Here is a 26,937-nt window from a genome sequence, read left to right on the forward strand (position 1 = left end):
CATAGAGTATCGTCTCCAAGAGAGGAGGACGGCGCGCCGCAAACAAAGAGGCTCTGGTTATACTCCGGACCCCTTACTACACTCTTCCCCTGGTCGCTCCGCTGCTACTCCTTCCGATGAGCCAATGCAGATCGGCGCCACCAGAGCACCTCTATCCGCTGCTGAAAGACGTCGAAGACGAGAAAAGGGATTATGTGCATACTGCGGTTCAGACCAACACCTTCTTAAGGACTGCACAGAACTGCCAGCCAAAAGTTCGGGAAACGGACACCCTCGGCGCCAGAAGGGACAAGTGACCGGGGGCCTCCAAACCTTTCTCATCGTCCCTATGTTTCCCTTTCTGTTTCCGCTCCTGAGTCCAAAGATGATTCGAGGCTCATGGTGATTCCAGTACATCTCGACCTTGAGGGAAGACAGTTGAAGACCCTAGCTCTACTAGATTGCAGAGTGGCGGGTAACTTTGTTGATACCCTGTGGGCAGACAAGGTGGGTCTCTGCCGGATAGCCCGATAAGAGGGTCAGAAGGTTGAAGGAGTGGATGGATCGCCATTGCCTTCTGGTCCCATTACCCATACCACAGAGGAACTCTCTTTGACGATAAATCAACGCACGGAGGTCCTTACTTTCGACATCATCAGGGCCACCCATTTTCCTATCATTTTGGGCATCACATGGCTTCGCAGACATAATCCACGGATAGACTGGACCGAGAATCAACTGAGCTTCAGTTCTCTGTATTGTGCAACCAATTGCTTCCCGCTGGAAGGGCGGGGAGATCTGCAGCCGCTAAGAATATTTTCAAACAACAACGTTGGAGTTCATGCACTACCTAGCTTCTGTTCGGGTTTTTCTGAGGTATTTCAGGAATGCCTTCATGCCAAATTGCCGCCTCATCGGCCAGAGGACTGTACCATCGAACTGGAATCCAATGCCTTGGTTCTGCTCGGAAGCATGTTCTCCCTCACGCAGACAGAGAAGCAGGTCCTTTGGAAGTATTTAGATGCCAATCTGGCGAATGGTCTCATTCAACCCTCAAAGTCACCCGCAGGAGCTCCTCTATTTTTCATCAAGAAGAGAGGCACCACCGAGCGTAGACCCTGCATAGATTACAGAGGTTTAAACAGAGTTACTGTTCGGGATAGGTATCCGATGCCCTTGATTACGGACATAATTTAGGCTGTACAAGGAGCCAGGGTATTAACTAAACTCGATCTTCGGAATGCATACCATCTTCTTCGGATTGCCAAGGGAGACGAGTGGAAAACTGCATTTCGCACCCCTTTTGGTTTATATGAGTACAAGGTAATGCCGTTCGGACTGGTAAATGCGCCAGCTGTATTCCAGAGATTTATGGACAGAATGTTTTCAGACATACTTTCTATGTCAGTCGTCATTTATCTTGATGATATTTTGGTTTTTTCTCCGAACATGAAGGAACACATTGAACAGGTTAAGCAGCTGTTGGACCGTCTTCAAAAGAACAATTTACTGGTCAACGCCGAAAAATGCAAATTCGCCGTACCTTCTGTGAAATACCGGGGATATGTGCTTTCAGAAGAAGGGATCGCCATGGACCAAGACAAGGTCCACGCCATTCTCAACTGGCTGGCTCCTACCTCCGTCCGGGAGATACAGAGGTTCTTGGGGCTCTCAAATTATTACAGGAGGTTTATCCCGAATTTTTCGGAGGTAGTGTTCCCCATTACTCAACTGCTCAAGAAAGAAGCCTTTCCGTTTTTATGGTCAGCAGAGGCGGAGAAGAGCTTTTGTCATCTAAAGGGCCTTTTCTGTTCGGCCCCGATTCTGCAGCATCTGGATCAGACGCTACCTTTTATCTTGGAAACGGACGCATCAGTCATCGCCATCGGGGCTGTGTTGCTCCAGACTATTCAGGGAGTGGAACATCCAGTTGCCTACCTGTCTAAAACACTTTCCCCCAGTCAAATTAACTATTCAGTTCTTGAAAAAGAGTTGCTTGCCATGAAATTGGCCTGTGAGGAATGGCGGCACCTCCTCATGGGTGCCCGACATCAATTCCTAATCCGTACAGATCACAAAAACCTAAAGGCTTTACAGGAGATGGAATGTTCAAACTCCAGGCATGCAAGGTGGGCCTACCTATTTTCACAATACGATTTCCAGATCACATATATCCCTGGGTCACTCAATCGGCTGGCTGATGCCCTGTCCCGCAAGGACTCTCACAAAGAAAAAGCATTGATCAAAGCTGAGCCCTTATTCCACAGAAATCAGATCCTGGCTATTGTTGGTTCCTTTCTTCAAGAAGTAAAAACTGCGGTTGTGCAGGAATTACCACAACTCTCCTTTCATTCTAACTCTCCCTTCCAAGTAAAAGACGGCTGGGTTTTCTAAAAGAAGAAGTGGTATATTTCGGAAGGTCCGCTACGCAGAAGGATCCTAGATTGGTGTCATGATTCATGTATGGCAGGTCACAGAGGCGGAGACAATACCCTAGAACTCATCTCAAGGTCTTTTCTCTGGCAAAATATGAGAGAGGAAGTGTTTGAGTATGTGAGATCTTGTCCGATTTGTGCCAGAGGCAAGTATGCATCGGGCAAACCCCTGGGATTGCTCACTCAGTTGGAGATGCCGACTCGCCCATGGGGGCTCATCTCCACAGACTTCATAGTGGACCTTCCTGCATCAGAATCATGTACTTGTATCATGGTGACAGTGGACGCTTTTTCCAAGTTGGCTCATTTCTCCCCTCTTGCAGGACTCCCTACAGCAACTAAGATGGCGGAGATCTTTGCCCGAGACATTTTCAAACTTCATGGTCTACCCAACAAAATAATCTCCGATTGAGGAAGTCAGTACGTCTCCAATTTCTGGACAGCCTTATGTGCCAGATTGGGAGTTGAAAGAGCCCTTTCTTCAGGTTTCCACCCCCAATCAAATGGTCAGAACGAACGACTCAACGCTACTCTTGAACAATACTTGAGGTGTTTCATCGCTCAACATCAAGACAACTGTGCCTCTTTACTCCCTACCGCAGAGTTCTCTTATAATAACTCCAAGCACTCCGCCATTGGTCTTTCTCCATTTTGCTGTACCTACGGGGTTCACCCGCGATTTCTCTTACCAGAGGTCACCAGTTTTTCCAACTCCCCAGCCGCAGAGAAAGTTTTGAGAAGTACTCAAGAGGCTCAGACCACCGCATTGAAAAGCTTGGAAGACAGCAGAAAACAGAATAAGAGTGGAGCCGAAAGACACCGCAAAGAATGCCCTGCCTGGAAGCCAGGTGACAAGGTGTGGTTATCTACAAGGTTCCTACCCAGGTGGACTCGACCTTCTAAGCTGTCTCCTCGTTTTCTGGGTCCTTTCCCCATTCTCTCAAAAGTCAATCCCGTAGCCTATCGCCTCCAGCTCACCCCCTCTCTTAAACGGATTCACCCTGTTTTCCATTCCTCTCTTCTCAAACCTTACTATCCTGACTCATATCAAAGGACTCTCTCTCACCATACTCCTACTCCTGCATCTAACCTGGAAGAGTACGAAGTCTCGGTTATCAGGGATTCTAGGTTTTACCGAGGCCGGTTGGAATACCTCCTGTCGTGGAAGGGTTACCCAGAGTTGGAGGACTCTTGGGAACCGGCTTCCCAAGTACATGCCCCTCGGTTACTTGCCAAATTTCACCGCCTGCACCCAGGGAAGCCTGGGTGGGTGCGGCACAGGGAGGTGCATAATGTCATCTGCCGCCACGGTAGCAGCCGAGATTGGCGGATACTTCCGCGTTGGAGTTGTCGACGCAGAGGTAGGGTGTTTTAGTCCTTCCTCTGTGTTTTTGCTTGCAGCTCCACTGACGTAGCACTGCTGGGAGTATTTAATCCTCCTCCTCCCGGCTGGACGTTGCGTTGCAACCCCCCATTTTGATATTTCCTGTTCCGGGTTTCCTCGCTCCCAACTTCTGCCTTCTCACTTCGGTCCGGTCAGAAGATCCTTGCGCTCCTGTGTTCGTATTTCATACGAAGCCCACCTTCTCCTTTATTTCCCGACCGCTGCCCTGAGCGGTTCGCTTCTTGTTCCTCTCTGTTGGCTTTGTTCCTTCGGACACCGCTTTTTTCTCTTCCCTCTATTCTTCCTCCTCCCACTTTTCCTTCTGTTTTCTCCGGGTCCGTGCACCCTTCCTACTACCTCCTCCTGTTCGGCCTGCCTTGGATTCAGCATACACCATTGTATTGCCTCTTCTCCACTTGCAAGGTGTTATCGACTTCCTGCAGAACTGCGACTTGTTTGGTACAGCTCTGTTGAACTTTCTACTTCGCTACCTGCATTTTCAACATAACCCTCCAGCCGGCAGTCCGCCTTGTCATCAGGATTGGAAAAGAGTATACACTCCGCCAAGGGTTTTTTCCCCGTATTCGGGATTTTCCCTTATTCTGGCTTCATTCCGGAAGGGAAGTCCCGGGCTGCTGTTTTTCCAGCAGTCACTGTGGCTTCCCCCCATGACAAGCATGTTCATCTAAAAAAAGGGAGAGACTATCTTGCACAGTGACGCCTACAAGAGACCGACAACTCCAGCAGCTCAGGTGAGGAGAGTGTGTTAGTAGGGGAGGAAGGAACCAGAGTGCAAACTACACCACAGATAAAGACAGCAAGACCTGAAAGGAAGTCAAGAAAGGGAGTTGCCCTTGCCCTTCTCAACTCAGACCCACGAAGCCTCCGAAAAAGTAAACATAAGACTGGGAATCGCAGCGGGCGAATGGTGTGACGGATGTCAGGGGTACATGGAACCCTCCCGCACTGATAGCTAGGATGGGGGGACGTGGTTGCCCTCGTGGTACCGTCCTGGACTCCAGCGGCAAAAGAAACACCAACGAGTTCAGCACAGTCATTGAGTCAGAAGAACCTGATAGTGGACTGGACTGTGTTAGGCTCAAGGTTGCAGTGGCGACATTAAGAAGATGAATATACCAAGGTCTTTTGTGAACTAACTTGGTACCAGAGATAGAGTGGTCCGGCGCCACGTGGGCGCTCATTCGGAGGTCTCTGGCTGGTACCCCTCTCCTGAACAAAGAGACTGTGTTGAACTAAAGGAGTATTGAAACCACAAGTACCAAGAGGCCATAGGGAAGGCCGACGTGAGGTGTCAAGGTGGTCATACAAGGGTCAAGCCAAACCGCTTGTACAATCAAAGTCCTTGACACTTGCCAAAAGTTTTGACAATTCTGAAATTGTAAAACAGGTGTTTGCGCCTGGCTGAGGGGAACGCTGTGAAAACTGTGATTTTTGTGTAAACCACACTTGCAATAGGCTAACAGAGTGACCCAGCGAGACGTGATCGCCCTTCGGAAGTCTTTGTTTAATATTGGCAAGTGCTTTGGAAGGTCTGAGCCCAGATGAGGGGGACCTAACTAAACCCAGATGGTTGTTTACAAAGACATTGAGACTTTTGAATATTGCAAATGAGGAGATTGTGATTGAAAGGTGGTACTGAACCCGACTGAGGGACGTCAAGAGAAAAGTTGTGAAGAAGCTAAGTGAACAATATTGTGACAACAAGTACGAACCGACTGAGGGATGTCCACAGTGAGTGGTTGGTCTGAGCCCGATTGAGGGAGGCTAATGAGTGAGAGAAGGATCGGAGCCCAGCTGAGGGGGATCCAAGGGTGAAGGGTAATCACCAGATGTGAAGATTAGCAGAAGGAACGTTTGTTTTGTTGTTTTGGCATATCAGGCCCTCTGAAGCAAGAGACGTTGCATGAGAAGAAACTTGGGCACAGAGGCACAGAAGGCCCTGATATAGATAAAAGGAACAGTAAGCTTGTGCCAGAGAAGCTCAGGCGTGTGCTGTGCTCAAGAGTCCCGCCTTGTCTGTGCTAAAAATGTGAGGAAGGGAGACCCCAGCCATAACATCCTCACCTATATTTCTTGTGAAACATTATCCCACACTATTTTGTAGCATAGCAGTAAGGATTGACAATAGTTTATTTAAGTATAGACCCTGTTTATTTGACTAGACTCCATTTGGACAGTATTATTATTATTTGATGGTCGTAGCTTGCTCCCATCTTATATTTAGGTTTAGATTAGGTGTTTATCTCACACAGTTTCCAGTTTAATAAAAACCTTTGAACTGTGATCACTTGTGTCTGTCTTACTTTGATATAATGCCTTCCTACATCTAGTCCCAAAATTCAAATTAGTTTAGTGAGTGCTGGCCCCATCTTCCTGTTATCTCTGCTGCTGCATTCACTGGTACACTTCAATGCAGTGGTTACCCTCCTTCTTTGCCTGATCAAGTCCTCCCTTGTGGACACTCGGGGTACAGTTAGTACCATGGTGGTACCTTGGAAATAGCACCACTGGGCCTGGCATGATCTCTCCAAACAGCATAGCTGAGGATTATGTGCACAAGCCAGGATTGCATTAGCCAAGTACAGTGTAACAAGAAAAGCAGCCTGGCATTGTCAAAAAGTGTAGAAGGGAAGTCGGCCACAAAACAATCTGGAGCCAGTGTTAACCCTGAGGTAGATGATGGCAAAGAGAGGGCCATAGTTCCTGTTCTCTTCCCTGTGCCAGTTTGCTTGCATGAAGAATGCTTTCTACTCATGCCGTACCTCCATTACAATATGCTTGCCAGTGTCTCTCTATTTTTTCCAGAAACGCATCTCGTACCAATGAGAGGCATCTCAGTGGTGGCCCAGATTGAGCGGCCCAGGATGGTGAGGGAAAGGTCGAGCATTACCCAGGAGCGATTGAAGCCTTCCTCATGGAGGAATCCAAACGGAGAGAGCGGCCACATCCCCTATGTGGACCGGCATAGCAGGCAGACTCTAGTGAGTGGAGCGAGAGTCTCAAAGAGAAGTCATACCTGTGCGCTACAGAACAGAAGGTTTAATTGATCTTGTCAGTAGTGCAGACCCATTCACCAAGCCACAGAAAAGACCCCAGACCACAGGGTGATAATAAAAGAGGTGTACCAACCGCCCTGCCCCTCCAAATAACACATCGAAAGACCTTATGAGGCAGCATGCCAAACCAAAAACATAAACCTGGTAATTCCAAAAACACCAAGCTCATCAATCTGCGATCCCACACAGGAAAAGGGGTGGGGTTTTGCCCTCACTCAAAGACTCCTCCGTACACATAAATGCTGTGAGAGGAGAATGCAGGGCCAAATTTGACAGGAAAGACGGCCACTCAACACAGTGGGAGAGTTACACAACAGACTGTAAGAAGGAAGTGTGGGTTACTCAGTTGTAGTCAGCAGTGCAGGTAGAGCAGGACCAATAGACTAGCAGGAGGAAGGAGAGAGCAGCGGCCTGTAGAGCATATTTATGGAGAAGGTGAGGTATTGGCTTGGGATTGACAGTGGTACTGCAGGGCAAGGTTGCATATTTGTGTGGCTAGTGAGTAGAGAAGATAGTGTAAGGAGTGAATGTGAAGTGCATTGTACTGGATGAAATGAGCATGTTTGAGTATTAATGGGAGTAGTAGTTGGTGGAGGAGAGTAGTAGTAGGAGAAGGAGCATAGTAGTATAAGGAGGGTGTTAATAGTGTGGGAGTAGTAGTGTGGAGGGGTACTAGTAGTGTCCAAACAAGAGTAGAAGTGGAATGGGTAGAAAGTTAACATGAAAGGGTTGAGACAAGAGCAATGGGGAGTGCAACATCAGAGGGACAGTAGAACGGTGGGAGGACAAAAAGGAGGGATTTGGTAGAGAGAGTAGAAAGGAAGAGGTGAGCATGGGTGTGAGTGCAGCATCCTGAGTACAACAGAATAGGTGCAATGCACAATCCCCCAAAACATCCAGGCACTGGGTCAGTGATGATATTAGCTGTATAGTTTTCTTACACCCTCAAGCAATAAATGAGAAGTCTGGTCACTTGGTATTAGAGTATTAGAGTGATTTAATTATACACTTAAGCTGACACGTGTTTCAACCCAACATGGGTCATTTTCAAGGCTGTGGTGAGTATACAGAATGTGCAATAGTGTGCATTGTTTGTTTTAAGCAAACACCGGAGTGAGAAACTGGTCTCCTCACAATAACTCACCTTGGTTCTCACTACTCAGTGTTTGTTTACAAAAAACAATGCACACTATTGTACATCCTGTATACTCACCACAGCCTTGAAAATGTCTCGGCTTAAGCGTGTAATTAAATCACCCTAATACCAAGCGGTGACAAGACTTCTCATTTATTGCTTGAGAGTTTAAGAAAACTATACAGCTAATATCATCACTGACCCAGCGCCTGGGTGATGCTGATTCTTACCCAAACCCACTCTAACTTCGCCAAAGCAAGGGCACCATCATTTACGAGCCCCTCACCGGCAGAAAAATCTACTATACTTATCCATGATCAGTGCAGTGATCTGCATATTCTAGTGCTCTACCCACTTCGGACAATCCCCCAAAACGCATAAGAATACTAACAACTGGTTAATGTAGGGACAGCTAGGAAGTCCCTGAGCGAGTTTAGAGAGCCAGCGTATTAGGGAGCCACCACTAGCAGAAGGTAGAAATTAGGCTGGGTGAGTTACCAGTCAGTAGCACTAATAAGAGTTACGGACGGCAGGGCTGGGTAGGAAACCCGAGGGAGAGGGATGACCCTAGGTCGCACAACATTAAAATAAACACCATTGCACTGCCCTGTAGGAGGCAAGTCCAGATGTTAATAGGTTCTCTGCCAACATCTTTAACATCATACTCCGTTGGAACACAACAGTTTAAGTAGTAAACAAGAGTGACATTTTGAGGAATAAGAGGGTGACATTTTAGGAAAGGGAAGAACAAAAACACGAACATTATAATATTAAAAAGTTATTGGCTAAACAAAACAGCATGCATGCAGCCCTCCAAACAGGCATACATCCACTGGTATGCAAATCATGCTCCCCAAACTCAAAGCAAACACTGACCAGGGGTGGACTGGGAACCGAAAGGGGCCCTGGACATTTTTTCCAAAGTGGCCCCATATTGCACATTTTGAGCAAGCCCAACACTTTTCCTATGAGAAAATTTGAAAATAAACTACAAAAGAGGCCCAGGGTGCAGAGGCCCACAGGGAAATTTCCAGAGTTCCCTGTAGACCAGCCCAGCCCTGACACTGACGCACAAAAACAAATTCCAAATCACACATCCACTCAGTCTCCATCAATACTTCCATTTGTGCACTACACAGCACATACGACATGAACGAAGCCGGGCTGATTAAGTTTGCTATGCTTGTTTGCCCAGGGAATCATCATCTGCTGTCCAGCATCCAGCAATGCCGCCCTTGTCGCGTAATCTTCCATTCCTGCGGGCATGCCTCAGCCAGGTCTGGTTAAGGGAGTGCTGTCACTTCCTTTTGTATCGTATCAAAGGCTCGAATGAACGCCATCTTGTTTGAGCTTTTATGAAACATTGGTTTTAAACAAACCCCAATGTCAGAGTGCTGCCAACAAGCGATGTATGGCTTCAGTGTAAATAATGCAAGCAGATTAGGCTATTTGGGCTCTCTTAAAAGTAAATATTAAAAAAACCTCGTTGATTCAATTCCAAGTCAATCTTATTAAAACAAAAATTGCGGGGAATGAAAAACTAGAGTCCTTATTACAGAACGGTTCCAATGATGCAGTGCAATTGTGCATTCTATTTGGCACAGCGGTGGCTCATCCATGACAGTTGAGCGGGGGCACTGACCTGCACTCCAACCGGAGGAGGAACCAGAAGGCAGGCCCAGTGAAATCTGAGCACGCCCTAATCTGCTAAAACAGCTGGGGGACACCCATAGGCTGCCTGGAGTGTGAGGGAAATCTGTTTGCCTTTGAGGAAGTACATCAGCCAGTGGATGCCCAATGGGCCATGCAAGGTTGGCGGCTTTTTGCTTCCACACCCTTCATGCAGTGGTCACTGGTGTGGAATAAGCAGTTGCCATGAATATGCATGAGCAACCGAGCATAGCGCAGGAGCCTAAACTAACCAAGAATTTTCTTTAAAAAAATAGTTAAAATGGTGCATTTTACAGCACATTTGATGTGAAAAATTGGGTAAAAAGCAATGCATTTTACAATTGTTTTTGTGAGGCAACACATAAAAAAAATCCCCTAGATGCAAATTAGCAACAGTGCAAAGAAGCCTTAGTGGAGCATTGACCAACACATTTTCATGTTGCCTTTGCTCACAATATATGCCAGTATTTTGCCAATGTAAAATCTTTTTCATGCTGTTTGATCAATACATTTGTATACTGGCAGCACAAATATATGCCAGTAGTCCCACATAAGAATGTGTTCATATTTGCTTTGCCATAATGCCAATAATGATACTATAAGAAAACATGTGTATGCTGGCTCTGCCAACATATGCAGTATCTCCATTTAAAAACGTACGTTTGTTGCTTTTGTTCATAATGCTTTGTCATTATTAAAAAATAAATTTCTTACTGGCTGCTCCAATGCAGGGTTTGCCCATAATAACAGTAAAAATACTATGCCCTCTCTAAGAAAATATGGGCATGCTAACAGTACCAATGAACAACACCACTGCATTGGAAGGCATAACATGTTGTCTTTGGGCCTATTACCAGCATAACTGCTGTACCCACTGTAGGAAAACATATGGACAGTGACTGCACCAATGAATTGGCTTTGTCGATAGTGTCAGTAGAAAATGCAAAAATGCGATGCCACTGTTAGAAAACGTGGGTGGTGCCACTAGTGGGGCTCATTCGTCTTCAGAGTCCCCCCTCCTGCCTCAGTCACCAATTCCTTGTCACTGCCTCTGTTTAATTGCCCCGTACACCAAACCCATTCCTTGCCCCTTACTGCCTTCTGTTGCCCTGTCTTACAGTTAGACAGTGGACCACCTTGATTTGTCACAAGAAGCCGTGGCAGGGGTCTTGCTCATAATTGTGGCTATAAGGTCTGCACTTGCATAATGAAGATTGAAAGACAGCGAGGGTACATGGCTTTTTTGTGCTACCAAGTTGCTATTTTCTGTAAAGTCAGCTGCATATTTCAACTCAGGAAAAGCAAAGAACTGCAAGGGGAATTCACCTTCGACCTGGTGATGGAGGGGGATTTAGAGCACCCTATTATTTTTATGTGTGTTTTCAAATAAGGTGAAGTGTGTGGGTGTGTTTCAGAGTCTGTGACTGGGTTAATGTGTTTGAGCGTATTTGTGACAGTGTAAAATATAGATGGAAGGATGTATGTGTGTTCATGTGACTTTATATCGATATATCTGAATCGGCTGTCCATTGGCATGTGTGTCTGTTTTTGGTCACATATGAGAAGAGTGTTCTGGACAAGACAATAAAAATCGAACACACACTTAGGCCGGTCCTTCAGAGTTGGGTGGTAACAGTAAAATCATGAGTAGCTGAAAAATACTGTTGATTTTACTGTTCACACAGTTGAAGGTTTGATCAAATACCATCTGTGGTATTTCATCAAAATACAGGCAGTGATATGTTGGGCTGACGTTTCGCAGAAAACCCACCTATTTTTACCTCCACTGTATTGGTGAAGGTAAAAAATTCAAACTGGCCCCACATGTTTTAAATCTTTCTTTTTGCCATACAACACAGAAGCACAGATAGCATCTCTTCAATAGAGTGAAACAAGCTGGCCATATCGAGGGGATCATCTCTGATTGCCTACTCTAAGAATAGAGGAGGGTCTTCCTATTCCCTGAGGATATATGTTGTCCTTCCTCACCTGTTTTTCCTTTTACTTCTGGCTTTTCTTTTCTTTTTCTCCCTTTTTAAAAAAAAATTAAAATGTAATATCGGGGATTGATGGCCTGATGTTCATTTTTAACCTTTGAATATATGTTGTCCAGTATTTTTATTGTGTTTATCTTTTGTTTTGACAAGATTTAAATAGTTGTATAAGATGATTTTCTTTTCATTAGTGTGCATTTTGTTAAAGGTTAATTTTGTTTAATCGTTATACAATTAAAAAAAAAGAAAATGACTTCCTCTCACCACTTTATGCACATAAATCATTCAATGGACCCTTTTTGCATAAAGAAAATCAACAGTAGTGAGGAACCTCTACTGCACATAATCCATTTCTCCCCTTCACATTGATGCTGAAAATGGTTGATTATAAAAAAGAAATATCCTTTTTACATTACCGCCATGGGAGATGGTATTTCTGAAATAGCAGTGGAGGTAGTGCAGAAATACCACCTCTGCTGGTGATACACTTTGAGTAGGGAAGATTATCAGAAATAGCACAGTTGGAGCTGGTAACTTTCTTCAGTGGTATTTAAAAATGCAGCCAATTCTGAATGAACTCCCTCAGGTTATAGTCTCCTAAAAAATAATACCTGAACATTACATTTTTCTATGTGTATTTTTCAACTGGGTCCAAAAGTAAGTAGTACAAACAATCCAACAGCTATTTCTATTACCATTATACAAATAACATCAATGGGTGCTTCCCAGAGGACAAACACTAATAAAATATGGCCCTTACTTCCTTGGCAAGTAGGAGTCGTAATAAGCGGCAGTGGATTGTAACAGATCAATACGCTTGAGGATCAGTGGTGTCAAAATTACCATCCAAGATCACGGAATGCATACGTTGCCATCGGGTGGTATGAACATGCCCCTGCAGCCTAGTCTCCTCTCCCTCTCACTTACTGTGGACTCCCATGAGTGGGGTCTATCCAGGCACATCTACAACTTTGCTGACAGCAAGGCGCATGCCTCGCCCCATTTACACAGAATCTGAACGACGTTTGCAGAACTTGGTTCCTTTGGGGCAGGCTAAATCCAGAAGGGTTTCGTCTTTGTCAAAGATTTCTTTACATTTTGGAGCTCTGGCCCATGTGGCAACAGCCCAGCCAGCCCAGGGGTCAATTGCCCTTTTGCCCCCATTGCCGGCCCGCCCCTGCTCCCTGCTTACTAGCAAGGACATTCATAAATGCTACCTTGCCATGAAGCCCCCACACTTCAAGGGTAAGCTTGAGCATATTGCTAGTCTAACACACCACAAACATTGACTCATTCTAGTGGCACACATTCAATATACTAGAAACTGCCTTCATGGAAAATTGCTCCTCCTCACTTCCCTCTTTCCCGGAGTAACATTTGTTTTATGTATTACCAATGACTTCACATGCACCACTACTCTCTCAACCATGCCCCTACCCCTTTGCATCCTCGTTCCTTTCCAATTGTTGGTCTATTTGTCTCTAGTCAAACCTCCCTGTCCTATCCCCTGACTTTACCTACCCACCCCCCTACACACACGCAATAATATGTTCATCCTGAGTGGGGGCTTGGTGCAAACTAAGCACAGTGCAGGTGCATTTCAACATAACATTATATGTACAGTTTGCAGACATGTTTTCATTAGCAAACAGCAATGCCACTTATCTTGTGAAAATCCTATTACTTTATTGGACACATGTTCTGTGAGATAGCATCTTAACAAGTTACTTTGGAGTTAATACTACAGGTGGTGGTGGAAACAATGGCTCAACCACATCACACTTAAGGGTGCCAGGCATCCAACACATGCAGGAATTCGTCAGTTGGTCCATTGCAATCCTTGCTACCCATTTGTTCTCCAACTACATGTTATGGTATGGTATTGTTTATGTATAAAGCGCCTACACACAGGCAAGTGTTTCAAAGGCAGCGATATAAAATGTCAACTTTCGGACAAGCCTAGGCCTTTTGATGCCCCTTTGGTGGTGATTGGGCACAGTTTGAAATCTTTGCAGAATGGCATTGCACCCATTTCCACACAACAAAAACAAGGGCAGAACGCATGTGCCATTGGTGAGTCACAGGAAATGATTGCATTCACTTGACTCTCTGACACCCTCAGGATGTAGAAGTAGGCAAACAATCTATGCCCAGGCATAATCTTGAGTAAAGCACTAAAGACTGTGCAGCAGTGCGTGCACACATGCTCTTTGCCCCTTGCCAGCGGGGTAACTGGAACGCAAATACGCACTGGCAGCATTCTCTGGCCAATTAAAAAGCAGCGCATTTGCCACTCCACAAGCTATTCAGAATGAACCATGGGCCATAAGCCAAGAGTTATGCCACTCGCCACCCTTTGATTACTCACATGAGACATGCAGTCACCACCAGTTAGAGGTTCAAGTGGCGTGAACTCTTTGGTATCCCTTTCTGGAGCATTCTTTTTGTGGTACAACGTTCATTCATCCCCCGTTTTTTTTTTGCAGAAAAAGGTTTTTGTTGAAAAAAAACATTGAAACATTTGGGGTGGAGAGTGAATATAAGGGGTAGGGTGGGGTGGTGTATACGGAATAAATAACAGGGCAGGTGGTTTGGGGGGACACCCCCCAAATAAAATACAAACATGCGATTGTGTTTTTCAGCAAAACATTTTCGGCAAAAAGTGCAGTAAAAAAAAAAAAAACGGGCGAAGAATGACCATAGAACCATTTTCTTGTATCTTCCTCTCATCCTGAGTCTGTCCCACACAGAGGTGCGGGAAGGAAAACAGCCCATGAAAGTAACAAAAGCTTCAGGACGTGTCCACGAAAACTCCAGATTCCACATTAACACCCAGCAAGGGAGGTCAGTGCCAGTCCCGGCCAACCAGTGAGCTTGGAATGCTGCCTATACCTCATGGCATTGGGCCTCATTCCGGGTTTGGAGCTAACCATTCAGTAATTAGCTCCATGCTGCCTCCGAAACGGTCCCAAATCCGGCATGGTGAATGGAGTAATTACCGGTCCATTCCAGGGTTGGAGGGACCGGTAATTCCCCATTCACCTTTTGCCCTTCCCCATTCCCATTTCTGCCCCATAGGGCTCAATGGCAATGGGGAAGGAGGTAATTACGGCACCGTAAATTACGGTACCGTAATTACCTCCACAGTACCTTTGCGGGTCCCGTACTTAACTCCTGCTAAAAGCAGGAGGTAAGGAAGGACCCGCAAAGTGACCTCGGAATACGGAGGTAAGGGATTACCAGCATCGGCACTCTTACCGGTGCTGGTAATTCCTTACCTCCAACCTCGGAATGACCCCCAATGCCTGCTTTCTGAGACTCCTCCTAGGCGGTAACCCGCCATCTTCAATACTGTTCAGTCTTCAGGCACACTCCTCCCACCCCCTCCAACCGCTCCTCCTCTTACCTGTGGCTGATATGTCCCTTGCTGGCTCCAGGTACCCTCTCTGTTGCAGCGATTCCCCGCCGTGGCAATGGTCACCATAGAAAGGGAGAAGGTGGCCATTTTGTTGTGTGGTTTTTTAAGTGGAGAAACGGCAACCACAGCATTTCTCTACACACTATTAGCACCCCGGAAAGCATGCTCATTCCCACATCAACGCTACAATCCACACAGCTCACTAACTCATGAACGAGACACACCATTAAAAAAACACAACCAAATTAATTCAAACAACCAGTATACACATTGAAATGCATAACTGAGAAATAGAAGAAAATACAAGACAAGTGGCCAAAATGAAGGAGATGGCTTCCAATCTCAAATTCCCAGTTTATCACACACAGTATTCTAGGGATTGTTCTCATTTCTTATCTCAATCCTTGTTTAAAGTCACAAGCCCTTTATTTGTTCATAGCATTCACCATTTATAATTCCTTTTTGTTAAATAATTCTGGGGCCATTGACAGTTTTTTATGTCTCATTTGCTTCTGTGTAGTTCTTATTACTGTGATGAAGATGTTGAAATCACATAGTAATTTGCAACCGGTCAGTGATGTTCTTTGCAGTGGCCAGAAGAAGGGAATTTTTCAAAAAAGCAATGACAATGGCATGAAGACACCTTGTATGGGGTCCAGCTGAGACTGCATTATAGGGACTCTTGGTGAAACCATATTACCCACACAATCGTACAGTAGATTCCCTGCTCAGGTAAAGTGGTGTTGTCATTTGGAAAACCAAGGTAGAAAATTAGAAGTTACATTTATTTATTTATTTATTTATTTAGGTAGTTGTATATTACCAGAAAAGTGTTTTGCTGAAAAAAATCATCTATTTTTTAATTTTTATTTGGTGGGCACGCACCCCTATTATTTATCCATATACACCACCCCACCATACCCTTTATATTCCCACCCCCCCATATTTTTCGATGTTTTTTCATCCCTAAAATGTCAGCAAAAAGTGCAGCGAAAATAAAAACGGGGGACAAATTAACGTCATACTCAGAAAAGACCTATAGGCTTAGGAGCGCTCACACAATACAGATCACAGAGATAAGAAACAGCATCATTAAGATCAAAGCTGAGAAAGACAAGCAGCTCATGTAAAAACATGGGTTTTCTGTGAATGTATAAAGATATCTGGCGAAGAAATGCTTCTTAAATCAGGAGGCAGTGCATTCCAAAGCAAGGGAGCAGCAACAAAAAAGTCACTTTTGGTGATCAAAGTCAGTTTGGTCCTGGGAACCACCAGAAGATTGCTGTTGTTGGGTTGCAGCGTTCTTCGCTTTGAGAGCCAGATAAGTATGCAGGGCTGATGCCAAGTGTGTTATAGTCAGAAGCTGGAAAGCAATTCTAGTAGCCAATGCAGCTCTCTTCTCGCTTGCCACACATGATTCACCCCCACAGCCCTGCTACCACCCGCGCAGCACTGTTCTGAAGTACCTGAAGCCTGTTCATAGCACTCTTGCAGATGTCAAACAGAAAACTACCACAGTAGTCAGGTTTGTGGCCAATAATGGCCCTGGCAATCACTGCACGATTCTGCTTGGTGATAAATGGGTGAATTTGACTGTAATAAGCTGCTGAATTAACTTGAGATCTCATATGTATGCGCTGATAAAAAATGACCCACAAGGTCTTGACTTTTGATAAGGTGTTCCTTTTACACTGTTTAAAGGGATGGTCTAGTAAACATTTTTATTTAAAAAATAGATAGGCAACATAAAAAAAAAATACTAGCATTCTCCGTTTTAAAACTTCCTATGTAATATTTTGAGCTATTCGAGCTCAAAATTCGCAAAAGCAAGCACATGGACGCATCCATTTTGTGAAATGGAGGCCCTCCTGTGCTGGCTTTTGCTTTTGCGGCACTAATGAAGGAAAAGCCAGCCAGCTGTAGTAAACAAAGGCTACCGCTGGGTGGCTTTCCCTTCATTAGTGCTGTAGGCGGAGGACGGGGACCGGAGACCAGAGCAGGAAAGCTGCAGCTGAATCTCGGTAAGTGCTATTTTATTTTTTTTAAAATAAGCACTAGCTGCGGTTTTTTTTCTACGTTTTCCGGGCTGGAGGAGCCCGGAAAACTTAGAAATAAAACCGCAGCTTTAAAAACGTTGTATTTATGTTTGCGGTCGCTTTTGAAGCGTCCGCAAACATAAATACAACGTTATTGTGTTGGAAAACGCTGCGGTTTTTCTTTCCAAGTTTCTCAGGCTACTCCGGCTCAGAGAAGCCCGAGAAACTCGGAAAGAAAAACCGCAGCGTTTTCCGCAATGCCGCGTTGTTTCTGCTTGAATCTGCTTTACCATTTGGGGCTCTCGGGCTCCCCACGGGAAGCCCGAGAGCCCCAAATGGTAAAGCAGATTCAGGCAGAAACAACGCGGCATTGCGGAAAACAACCGCATTGTTTCTGCCTGAATCTGCTTTACCATTTGGGGCTCTCGGGCTCCCCACGGGGAGCCCGAGAGCCCCAAATGGTAAAGCAGATTCAGGCAGAAACAACGCGGCATTGCGGAAAACAACCGCATTGTTTCTGCCTGAATCTGCTTTACCATTTGGGGCCCTCGGGCTCCCCACGGGGAGCCCGAGAGCCCCAAATGGTAAAGCAGATTCAGGCAGAAACAACGCGGCATTGCGGAAAACAACCGCATTGTTTCTGCCTGAATCTGCTTTCCCATTTGGGGCTCTCGGGCTCCCCACGGGGAGCCCGAGAGCCCCAAATGGTAAAGCAGATTTAGGCAGACACAACGCAGCATTTAGCATTTCCCATTTGGGTCTCTCGGGCTCCCCCCGGGGAGCCCGAGAGCCCCAAATGGGAAATCAGCTGCAGGTAGAAACACTACGCGGCATGTAAACATAACCGCGTGTGTTTCTGCCTGCTGTGGCTTTCACTTTGGGTCTCCGGTGCTCGCACCGGAGACCCAAAGTGATAGCCACAGCAGGCAGAAACACACGCGGTTGTGTTGGAAAACGCTGCGGTTTTTCTTTCCAAGTTTCTCAGGCTTCCAACACAATAACGTTGCATTTATGTTTGCGGTCGCTTCAAAAGCGACCGCAAACATAAATACAACGTTTTTAAAGCTGTGGCTCCTCCAGCCTGGAAAACTTAGAAAAAAAACGCAGCTAGTGCTTATTTTTAAAAATAAAATAAATAGTACTTACCGAGATTCAGCTGCAGCTTTCCTGCTCTGGTCTCTGGTCCCCGCCCTCCGCCTACAGCACTAATGAAGGGAAAGCCACCCAGCGGTAGCCTTTGTTTAATACAGCTGGCTGGCTTTTCCTTCATTAGTGCCGCAAAAGCAAAAGCCAGCACAGGAGGGCCTCCATTTCACAAAATGGATGCGCCCATGTGCTTGCTTTTGCGAATTTTGAGCTTGAATAGCTCAAAATTTTACATAGGAAGTTTTAAAACGGAGAATGCTAGTATTTTTTTTTATGTTGCCTATCTATTTTTTTAATAAAATGTTTTACTAGACCATCCCTTTAATGCCAAAACATTGGACATCATCCAATGCTGTATCAGAGACTAAGTCAAGTTTATCACCTGAAGATCTTTATGATATACACTGGACAGAGGAATTAGGCACTGTGTATCATCAGCGTAGTTGGTATAACTAATGCCTTTGCCATCTAATAGTTGAAACAAAGGTAAGGTGTACACATTGTACAGTGTAGGTGACAAGCACAACTCTTGAGGGACACCATACTGGATCTTAACCAAATCCGCTGCCACATCCCCGCAGAAGACTCTTGCAGATCTATTCTTCAGACAGGAATTGGGCCAGGCTGATGAAGAAAAGCCTGCTACCTGCGATAGTCTACGAGAAGGGCATGGTCAAAGAAGTCAAATACTGTAGAGAGGTCTAATAACATAAACAAACCGGATTGCCCTTTGTCCATTCAGCGTAAAATGTTAGATTTCCAATCTAATAGAGCTGATTCAGTGCCATGTGCTGCATGAAACCCAGACTGCCTTTTTCCCAAGGTGTTATTGGTAATGAGATGATCCTGCGCCTGCAAATAGGTGACCCTGTCCAAGATTGTAAGAAGGAAGGGCATGTTGATAATCGGCCCATAGTTAGTAGGTACAGAAGGGTCAAGCTTGTTTTTTTTTTAGCAATGGCGATATCCAGGACTGCTTAATAGAGTCAGGAATATGACACTCTGTAAATGACTGGTTAACAAATGTTGTTATTGATGGTATTAACAACGGCAAGCGGGTCCTTCACAACTACTGCTGGGCAGACATCCCCCTTACAACTAGTCGGCTTAAGCTGCATAGTGATATCTGGCATTCCAGCCTCCGTAATTGGCCTAAATTCAAAAGGCAAGTAAGCCTTCCTCAAAAATGAAAATCTAACTGCGATAGGTGCGCCCATATCCCTACATGTTCTATTCACTGCAGACACTTTCTTCTTGGAATCAATGCGCTCCCTGATATTACCTAGCTTCCTGAACATGGCCTCCTGGATCCAAGAACATCAGGTACTGCCCTTAACAATTTAATTTGACTCGCTGGTACATGGATTCTCAAGTTCTCTCAAGACTCTTAAAAGGTCCCAAGTATTAGAACCAGAGTTCAAAATTCTGGCATTATAATTAGATTTTGTAGCATCAATAATTGCCACATTATGATTTTATGCTACTATGGTATAAACGGCTTTAAATTAATCTGATCTAGATTGAAGCCATTAATTAAAACATTTTCTTTTACTGATTTTTAATTCATGAATTATTCTGCCTTTTAGGCGGCAAGAAGTGAGATTTCAAAAGGGCACGATGATGAACAGCGTCAGAAAGACTCTTCTGGTAACCATGAGCAATACATATCATCGGCAGACTCGAGATTTGGCATCTTCTGAACAAGAGAATAGAAAAAAGGACCCATGGATTCAGGAGAGAGTTTGCGTGAATTCCTCGATACCATAGTGGCCCTCACTGGTTTCACCCTCTTGATCCATGATGGAATTACAAGGGTGAAGGAAATAAAGCTATGGTCTGACCAAGGGCAAGGTAAAACTTTGACATCACTAATCTGGCTATTACATTTATTACGCCTCAACTACCTTACGCTTGCACTGTTATGTAAAAGAGAAATAACCTTGTGCAGTGTGTCTGCCAAATGCATACCAATAAATAAACAGGTGATGAATAAAGAGCAATCCAAGTGAAGAAATCAAGCGGCATGCATACAATGATGCCAGGCAGATAGGAACGGGGGAAGGGGTGGTGGAAGTCAGCCATTCTTTTCAGAATTTTAGAAGTACACGTGACTCAGTGTTACACAACTAGGGCAATGGCTACAAGTTAACTCAGTTTCCTTCAGGTGTTTGAAGGTTCAAACCCACCACCTCTAACATAGCTTGCTCTGATATGATATGGCATTTATAACGCGCCTGTACACAAGTGCTTCTAGGCGCCACAAGACAAGGGGGCAAGACGGAGGCAAGACAGGACAAATGATCATACTAGGCATTGTGCCATTCGTACCATGCAAGTACGACAACACGAAGCGCAGCGGGGAGGAGGTAAGGGGGAAGTGCAAGGTAGAGGGAAAGGGGAAGTGTGGGTTGGGTAAGTGCAAGGAGGCAGGGGGCTGCAGGGGCTACAGTTACAGCCCCTAAGTGCACGGTGGGCCTGGAGGCAGTGCAAGGAAGACTGGTCATGGAAGAGTCTGGTACCCGAGGAGACTCTGAGGGTACCAAGCAACCTTACTGTGTGTAAGTAACCCGATATTGTCTGGTAGTGTATACTAGTGTGTGCATGCCAGTGTTTGATGCTTCCCATGCTCATTCATTCCTTGCCTCTTTGCTCCAAATACCACAAAGCGGTCCAAGCAATCCCAAACTAGTTGGTGGATTGTGCCCACTGGGAAGTTGACCTAAAAAGTTCACATCACATAAGGCAAGGATGACGCCTTAAGGATGGGAATACATATTCTTCTATGTGGAATGCAACTGGCATTGCAAGGTTCCCCAGCCCAAACAATTAACCCATTAAGTCCACAAATCAGTCAGGTAGTACACATAAAGGGCCAGATTCACAGAAAAGTCTGCATTGATCCCGCAAAGTCCCCATGCTGAAAATGACTCTGCGCGACCCTACGTGCAAAGTTCCCAATGCACAGTCCGTGTATGCATGGAATCCAAATCACAACGCAACCCCACCTGCAAAGAAAACCGAGCTGCGCGAGGAACGGCAACAACACGACCCCACGCAAACGTAAACCATAGCCATAGACCAACCTTTCCACAAACCTCCATGTCCACCTCCGGCCCAACATCCAGCACTCCGCAACACTGTGTGAGGTCCCCCGTAAGTAAAGACGGCACCACAGCTAACTTGCACAAGGTCCCCTGTAAGTAAAGGCTGCATCACAGCTGACCTGCGCAATGTCCCACGTAAGTAACGAGAATACCCCTGCGATTCTGTGCGAGGTCCCACGTAAGTAGAGCTGCACCCCTGCAGTTCTGTGCGAGGTCCCCGTAAATAACGGCTACACCCCAGCTAAACTGTGCAAGGTCCCCTGTAAGTAAAGACTGCACCCCCTGCTAAACTGTGCAAGGTGGCAAGTAAGTAATGGCTGCACCCCTGCGATTCTGCATGAGGTCCCCTGTAAGTAACAGCTGCATCCCTGCGAATCTGCACAAGGTCCTCAATAAGGAAAGCCTGCACCCTTGTGAAACTGTGCAAGCTACCCATAAGTGACGGCTGCACCCCGCGAAACTGCGAACCGTTCCCTCTACTCCCAACAGACCCAAACTGTTGTCATATACCCTTACTACAAAGCTGTCCCCTCAAGCTCAGACACCACCCACCATCCCCCCTCACCTCTTGACACTACCCCCAGGGACCCCCTCAGATCCTGAAATCATCCACCAGCCCCCTCATGTCTGACACAACCTCCAGGCAGCCCTGACACCACCCGCCAGCCCCATTACCTCCAACACCACCCCAGGCAGCCCCTCAGGTCATGACACCACCCACCAGCCCCCTTCATCTCTGAAACTACCTCAGGCAGCCCTGACACCACCCACCAGCCCCCCTCATCTCAGGCACCATCCCCAGGCAGCCCCTCAGGTCCTCACACCCCAGCCCCCAGCTCCCCTCATGTCTGACACTACACCAGGCGGCCCTGACAAAACCCACCAGCCCCCCTGACCTCTGACACCACCCCCAGGCAGCCCTGACATCACCCACCATCCTCCCTCACCTCCGACACAACCCTAGGCAGCCCTGCCACCACCCACCATCTCCCCTCACCTCCGACACCACCCACAGACAGCCCCTCAGGTCCTGACACTACCCACCAGCCCCCCTAACCTCCAACACTACCCCAGCCTGGCCCTGGCACATTATACCCCTACCAACCCAATGTTGACGAACAGCTTACCTTTACTCCACTGGCCCGCCGCCAACATGAAGCACACTGGCCACATATCATCCCCTAGCCTGAACAACTGGGTGCACAGGGCCACTGCTGCAGAATCCACATCACACTCACTTGCACAGCAACAGGACAGCAGAATGTAGCACCAGCTGCACTGTGAACGCACCATGTACATGTGACATAGTAAAGCAATTGTAATGCAATGTGACATATCATTGTTCACATGTGCCATTGCAATGGCTTCAAGGTGCTGTAGGTGAATGACCTTGGAGGACAGAAGTCCAAGCATTCACTGATAGGACAAAGTCACAGATAATGTGTGTGTGCATAGTAGCATGTACAAATCAATGAATGAAGAGAGTCAGGTAGGAAGGCATAACTGTCAAAGCCCCTGCAAGTAACACAAGTAGAACAGGCATGCGTTTGGGTGTTGTGAAGGCTACCTGAGAGTGTGTGAGCCGAGCAGATGGATGGTGTGTAAATCCAGACTTCAAAAACGTTCATGTAAATATGTAGCATTTGATTGGAAGATGTGCAGCATGACATGAGAGCATCTTCTTGGTGATAGCTTATGTGTGCAGGTGGGTGGCTATGCATTGGAAGGGACGCACCTACCGAACAACGACTGCACAAGTGATGAGTGTATCCCACACATCCACAGTGAGGCCCCCAACCCATGTGACAGTCACTGAACAAATGCATTCCAAAAAGACAGTGAACCAAATTCAGCACATGAGATCAAGAAACTTAAATCGGTATTCAGAATTTGTACACTACATAAAACAACTATGTGGAAGGGGGAAAAGTCCAACGATCAAAAACAGGGACATGCTTGCCACCAGACTGGGTGGTGTGGGTGGGAGTGGTGTAGAGGGGGCCTTGATGGGAACTGGCAATGAAGGCTCCTCAGAGGACAACTGGGGCACAGAGGATGCAGTGGAAGAGGGAGCAAATGAATGTGCCAGCGCACAGAGACCACCCAAGAATAGTGCACCTGTCATCAGACCCAGGTAGAGGCAAATCAAATCGTGATGCTGTGCCAGCTCATCATGAGTAGCTATCACAACATCACAAATCGTGCCTGTCCGCCTTGCCAGACCAGCCAGCAGGGCATGCACCAACTCAGGGCTGGTCTCCTCAGTCACAAGGGGGGGGGCTTGGTCTGGGTGGAGGCATCCATGAAGGTGGGCACTGCTTCAGCAAATGGACCAGGCACAGAATGTTGTGCAGCTACCTCCACGGTGCACTTCACATCCCAGTGTCCCTGGCCCAGGGGTGCAGCCTGAACACCTGGATGCCCCCACCAAACCCCATGTTCTGGCCTTCACTTGCTTCATGCTCTACCACCACCTCCATCCTCCTGGATCACTCCCTAGAGCATTCCTCCCTGGAAGGCCCTGCTGTCGCTTCACATTGGTCCACAGCCACTGAGTAGTCCGCCACCACAACAACCTCCTGGGATGTACCCCCAGCAGCTCTGCCTGATGTTACTTGTGCTCCCCCAGCCAATTCTCCCTCAGATGAGGTGGTCTCAATGGTGGCTGGCCGGGCTGTGTGCTTGGGTCTGGTGGCCCGCCCCTGCCATTTTGCTCCACACTGATGCCTTCTCTCTCTTCACAAGCTGCAGCAACTGTGGAAAATGTGACAGAAGAAATTGACATCAGTTATTGTCATCAATGCATGTGTGACATAGACAACATTAACATAACCAATCATGCAACATGTTGCAACTAGGAACTGACGCACACACAATGCACACACACATGGATGTGCCCATGCAAACTGCTTGTCAACTGCCGCATGAGTGTAGCATGAAGGATGATTCACAGTCATGACACATGCACAAGTCAACACAGCAAATTCTTGTGTGACCTCAAATACAACACAAACAACATGCAACCATACCAATGACCAACCAACAGAAGTATGACATGCAGCCAGGGGCATGGGAACTGCACCAGGGCACCTGCCCACACAAACACATTCAAAAACATGCATATGTGACAGCATGATCAGCAAGCAAGCAACATGTACTGCCACAGATATCTGGGAATCAATTGCTCATGTTGTGTGGTCCAGCATACACATATTGCATGTACACACATACACTTGTGCTCCAAATGCAGTGGGATGGGACCTCACGTCCCTGTCCCGGAGATGTCAATGCAACAACTTGCCTCTCACAGACATCCATGCACATGTGTCACTCGCAGCAGATGTGTCTGCATGGATGCACTTGCAGGTGTGCCGCACATGGAGGTGTCAATCATGCACATGCCTCACATGTCCACAACACAGCATGCCTGCGTCCGTACTGTCCCTGAACTTGGTCAATGATCTCACACAGCATGTGCCTGAGTCCAACAAGTTACTGAGGAAACATGCAGCCAATAACCATGCCAGTATACAATATATGTTGCCACATACGCCCAGCATTGGCATGAGGCAGCAAGCTGCTGAGTTTCACACCTACACACAATCTGCAAAGAGAATGGGACATCTGCAAACATGCATGCCACACATAAACTGTAGAGCATTGATCCACATGGTTACTCACCGGCAGCTTTTGGACGATTTCTCCATGCACATATCTGGGTGTGAAGGTCTAGCTAGAACCTCTCAAGGACCTGCCGCTCTACCTGGGAGAACCAGTGGCAGGCCCCATGGTACACCTCCATGGTGGGCTCCTTGGCGAGGGCTTCCACCACCTTGGAATGGCTATGGTCCTTGAGGTCATCCCAACGTTTCCAGACTTTCTTCGTTGGACGGTCTGCCATCCCCCCCGCGTTGATGGCAGCCGTGATGTTGTCCCAGATCTGTTGTCTTGCGTCATTGCCAAGCTGAGTTGCTGGGTTGTAGAGGGCATCAAAGGCTCCCAGGACCCGATCCACCAGGATGCCAATTTCAGTGGAGATGAAGTTGGCAGCCCTCTGCCTTGCTGACGGAGGGTTGCTGCACTTTTCGGAGGATGTTGACAGTCCAGACATGACACCCCCGAGGCAGGTATGGCTTTGCGGGGTCCTGGATAGGTGCTGTGGAGCTGTGGTGGTGTTGACAGGGAGAGGTGGAAGTCCCAAATACAGAAGAGATGGTCACAGACCCAACACAGGAGTACAGACAATTGTAGGACCGCTGGCACTATGAGACTGTGCTTGTTGCAAGCAGGTCCTCACACTCAAGCAGGGAGCAGGTAAGGAGTGAGTGAGGCAAAGCAGGGCCGGAGGAGGCAAAATGAGAAGTTGGCGTGCAGGAGGAACTCTGATGCGCATCTCTCATCAGTAGCACCCGAAAACAGAGTAAGGTCCTAAACAGAGTAAGTGCGCTGGACACAGCACACCTACATGGCGTGCCTATGCAGCTCTCAGAAATGATGCTGTGATATAAGGTTTATGACGCACATCACTGGTTGTGTGCGCGAGGGTCCGAGATGGACGAGCATCGCATACACGTATTTGGGGGTGCTACGCAAGCAGTTTCCTTCAGGTAACGCGTACCGTATTTTCTTTTTTGGGGGTTGCCTCTGCGCATATGCGCATGTAGTTTTTTCCATATTGAGGCCTACGGAGTGTCGTGTATGTAGTTTTCTGTTTCGAGGTGCCTCTGCATATCAAGTACCACATTTTTCACCTTTCGGATGCTTTTCGGGTATCGCGTATGCAATTTTCTGTTTCGGGGTGCCTCTGCATATCGCGTATGCATTGTTTTGATTCTTGGGTACTTTGGAGCCTTGCTGGACCACACATCTACGTCGCACATCAAATAAACTGTTCCCTTCCTCATATTGCCCAGAGCAATATCTTGGTGGGCCTTCCATTTCTCCTTTACATCTGAAACATGAGTAGAAATGCCCCAAAAGGGAAATAGAGCAGACAGGGTCAGGATCGGGGAGGTGGTGAGGGGACACATCTGCCCCAGCCCCAGTAGGACGTGGTGGATCCCATCCCAGATAGAGGATGCAGCACCACCTATGGCCACTAGGGGCAAGAAGGGATGCCCTGCAGAGAAGGAAGAGGCTTCAACCGACGTCATGGCACAGGAAACGGATCCACAGGAAGAGGCGCTTCACTGATGAGGAATTTCAGATCCTTATTGGATATGTAACCGAGCACCAATTGGTGCATTGGTGGCGTGTCAGTGAGCTCATCAATGCCTTAGGTGTGGAAATGCCACAAAGATGAACATGTCCAAAAGCAGTGGAATGATCCCACGCGGAGGACCAAGCATTAGCTCATCGCCAACCTGCCCTCGGCACTGGCGACTGGAGGGGGGCCAGCAGAGGAGGAACTTCCTCCAATCAAAGAGGCCATGAGTGAACTCATCAGCATTGAGCAGCTGCAAGGCGTGGGAGGTGTGTAGAGCCATGAGGACACATCCTGTGAGTGGCATTTGTGTGCATCGTATATTTGGACAATCATGGTTGACCTACCCATATTT

Source organism: Ambystoma mexicanum, chromosome 2p (assembly GCF_040938575.1).
Source record: "Ambystoma mexicanum isolate Mex_15411 chromosome 2p, UKY_AmexF1_1, whole genome shotgun sequence".
Lineage (NCBI taxonomy): Eukaryota > Metazoa > Chordata > Amphibia > Caudata > Ambystomatidae > Ambystoma > Ambystoma mexicanum.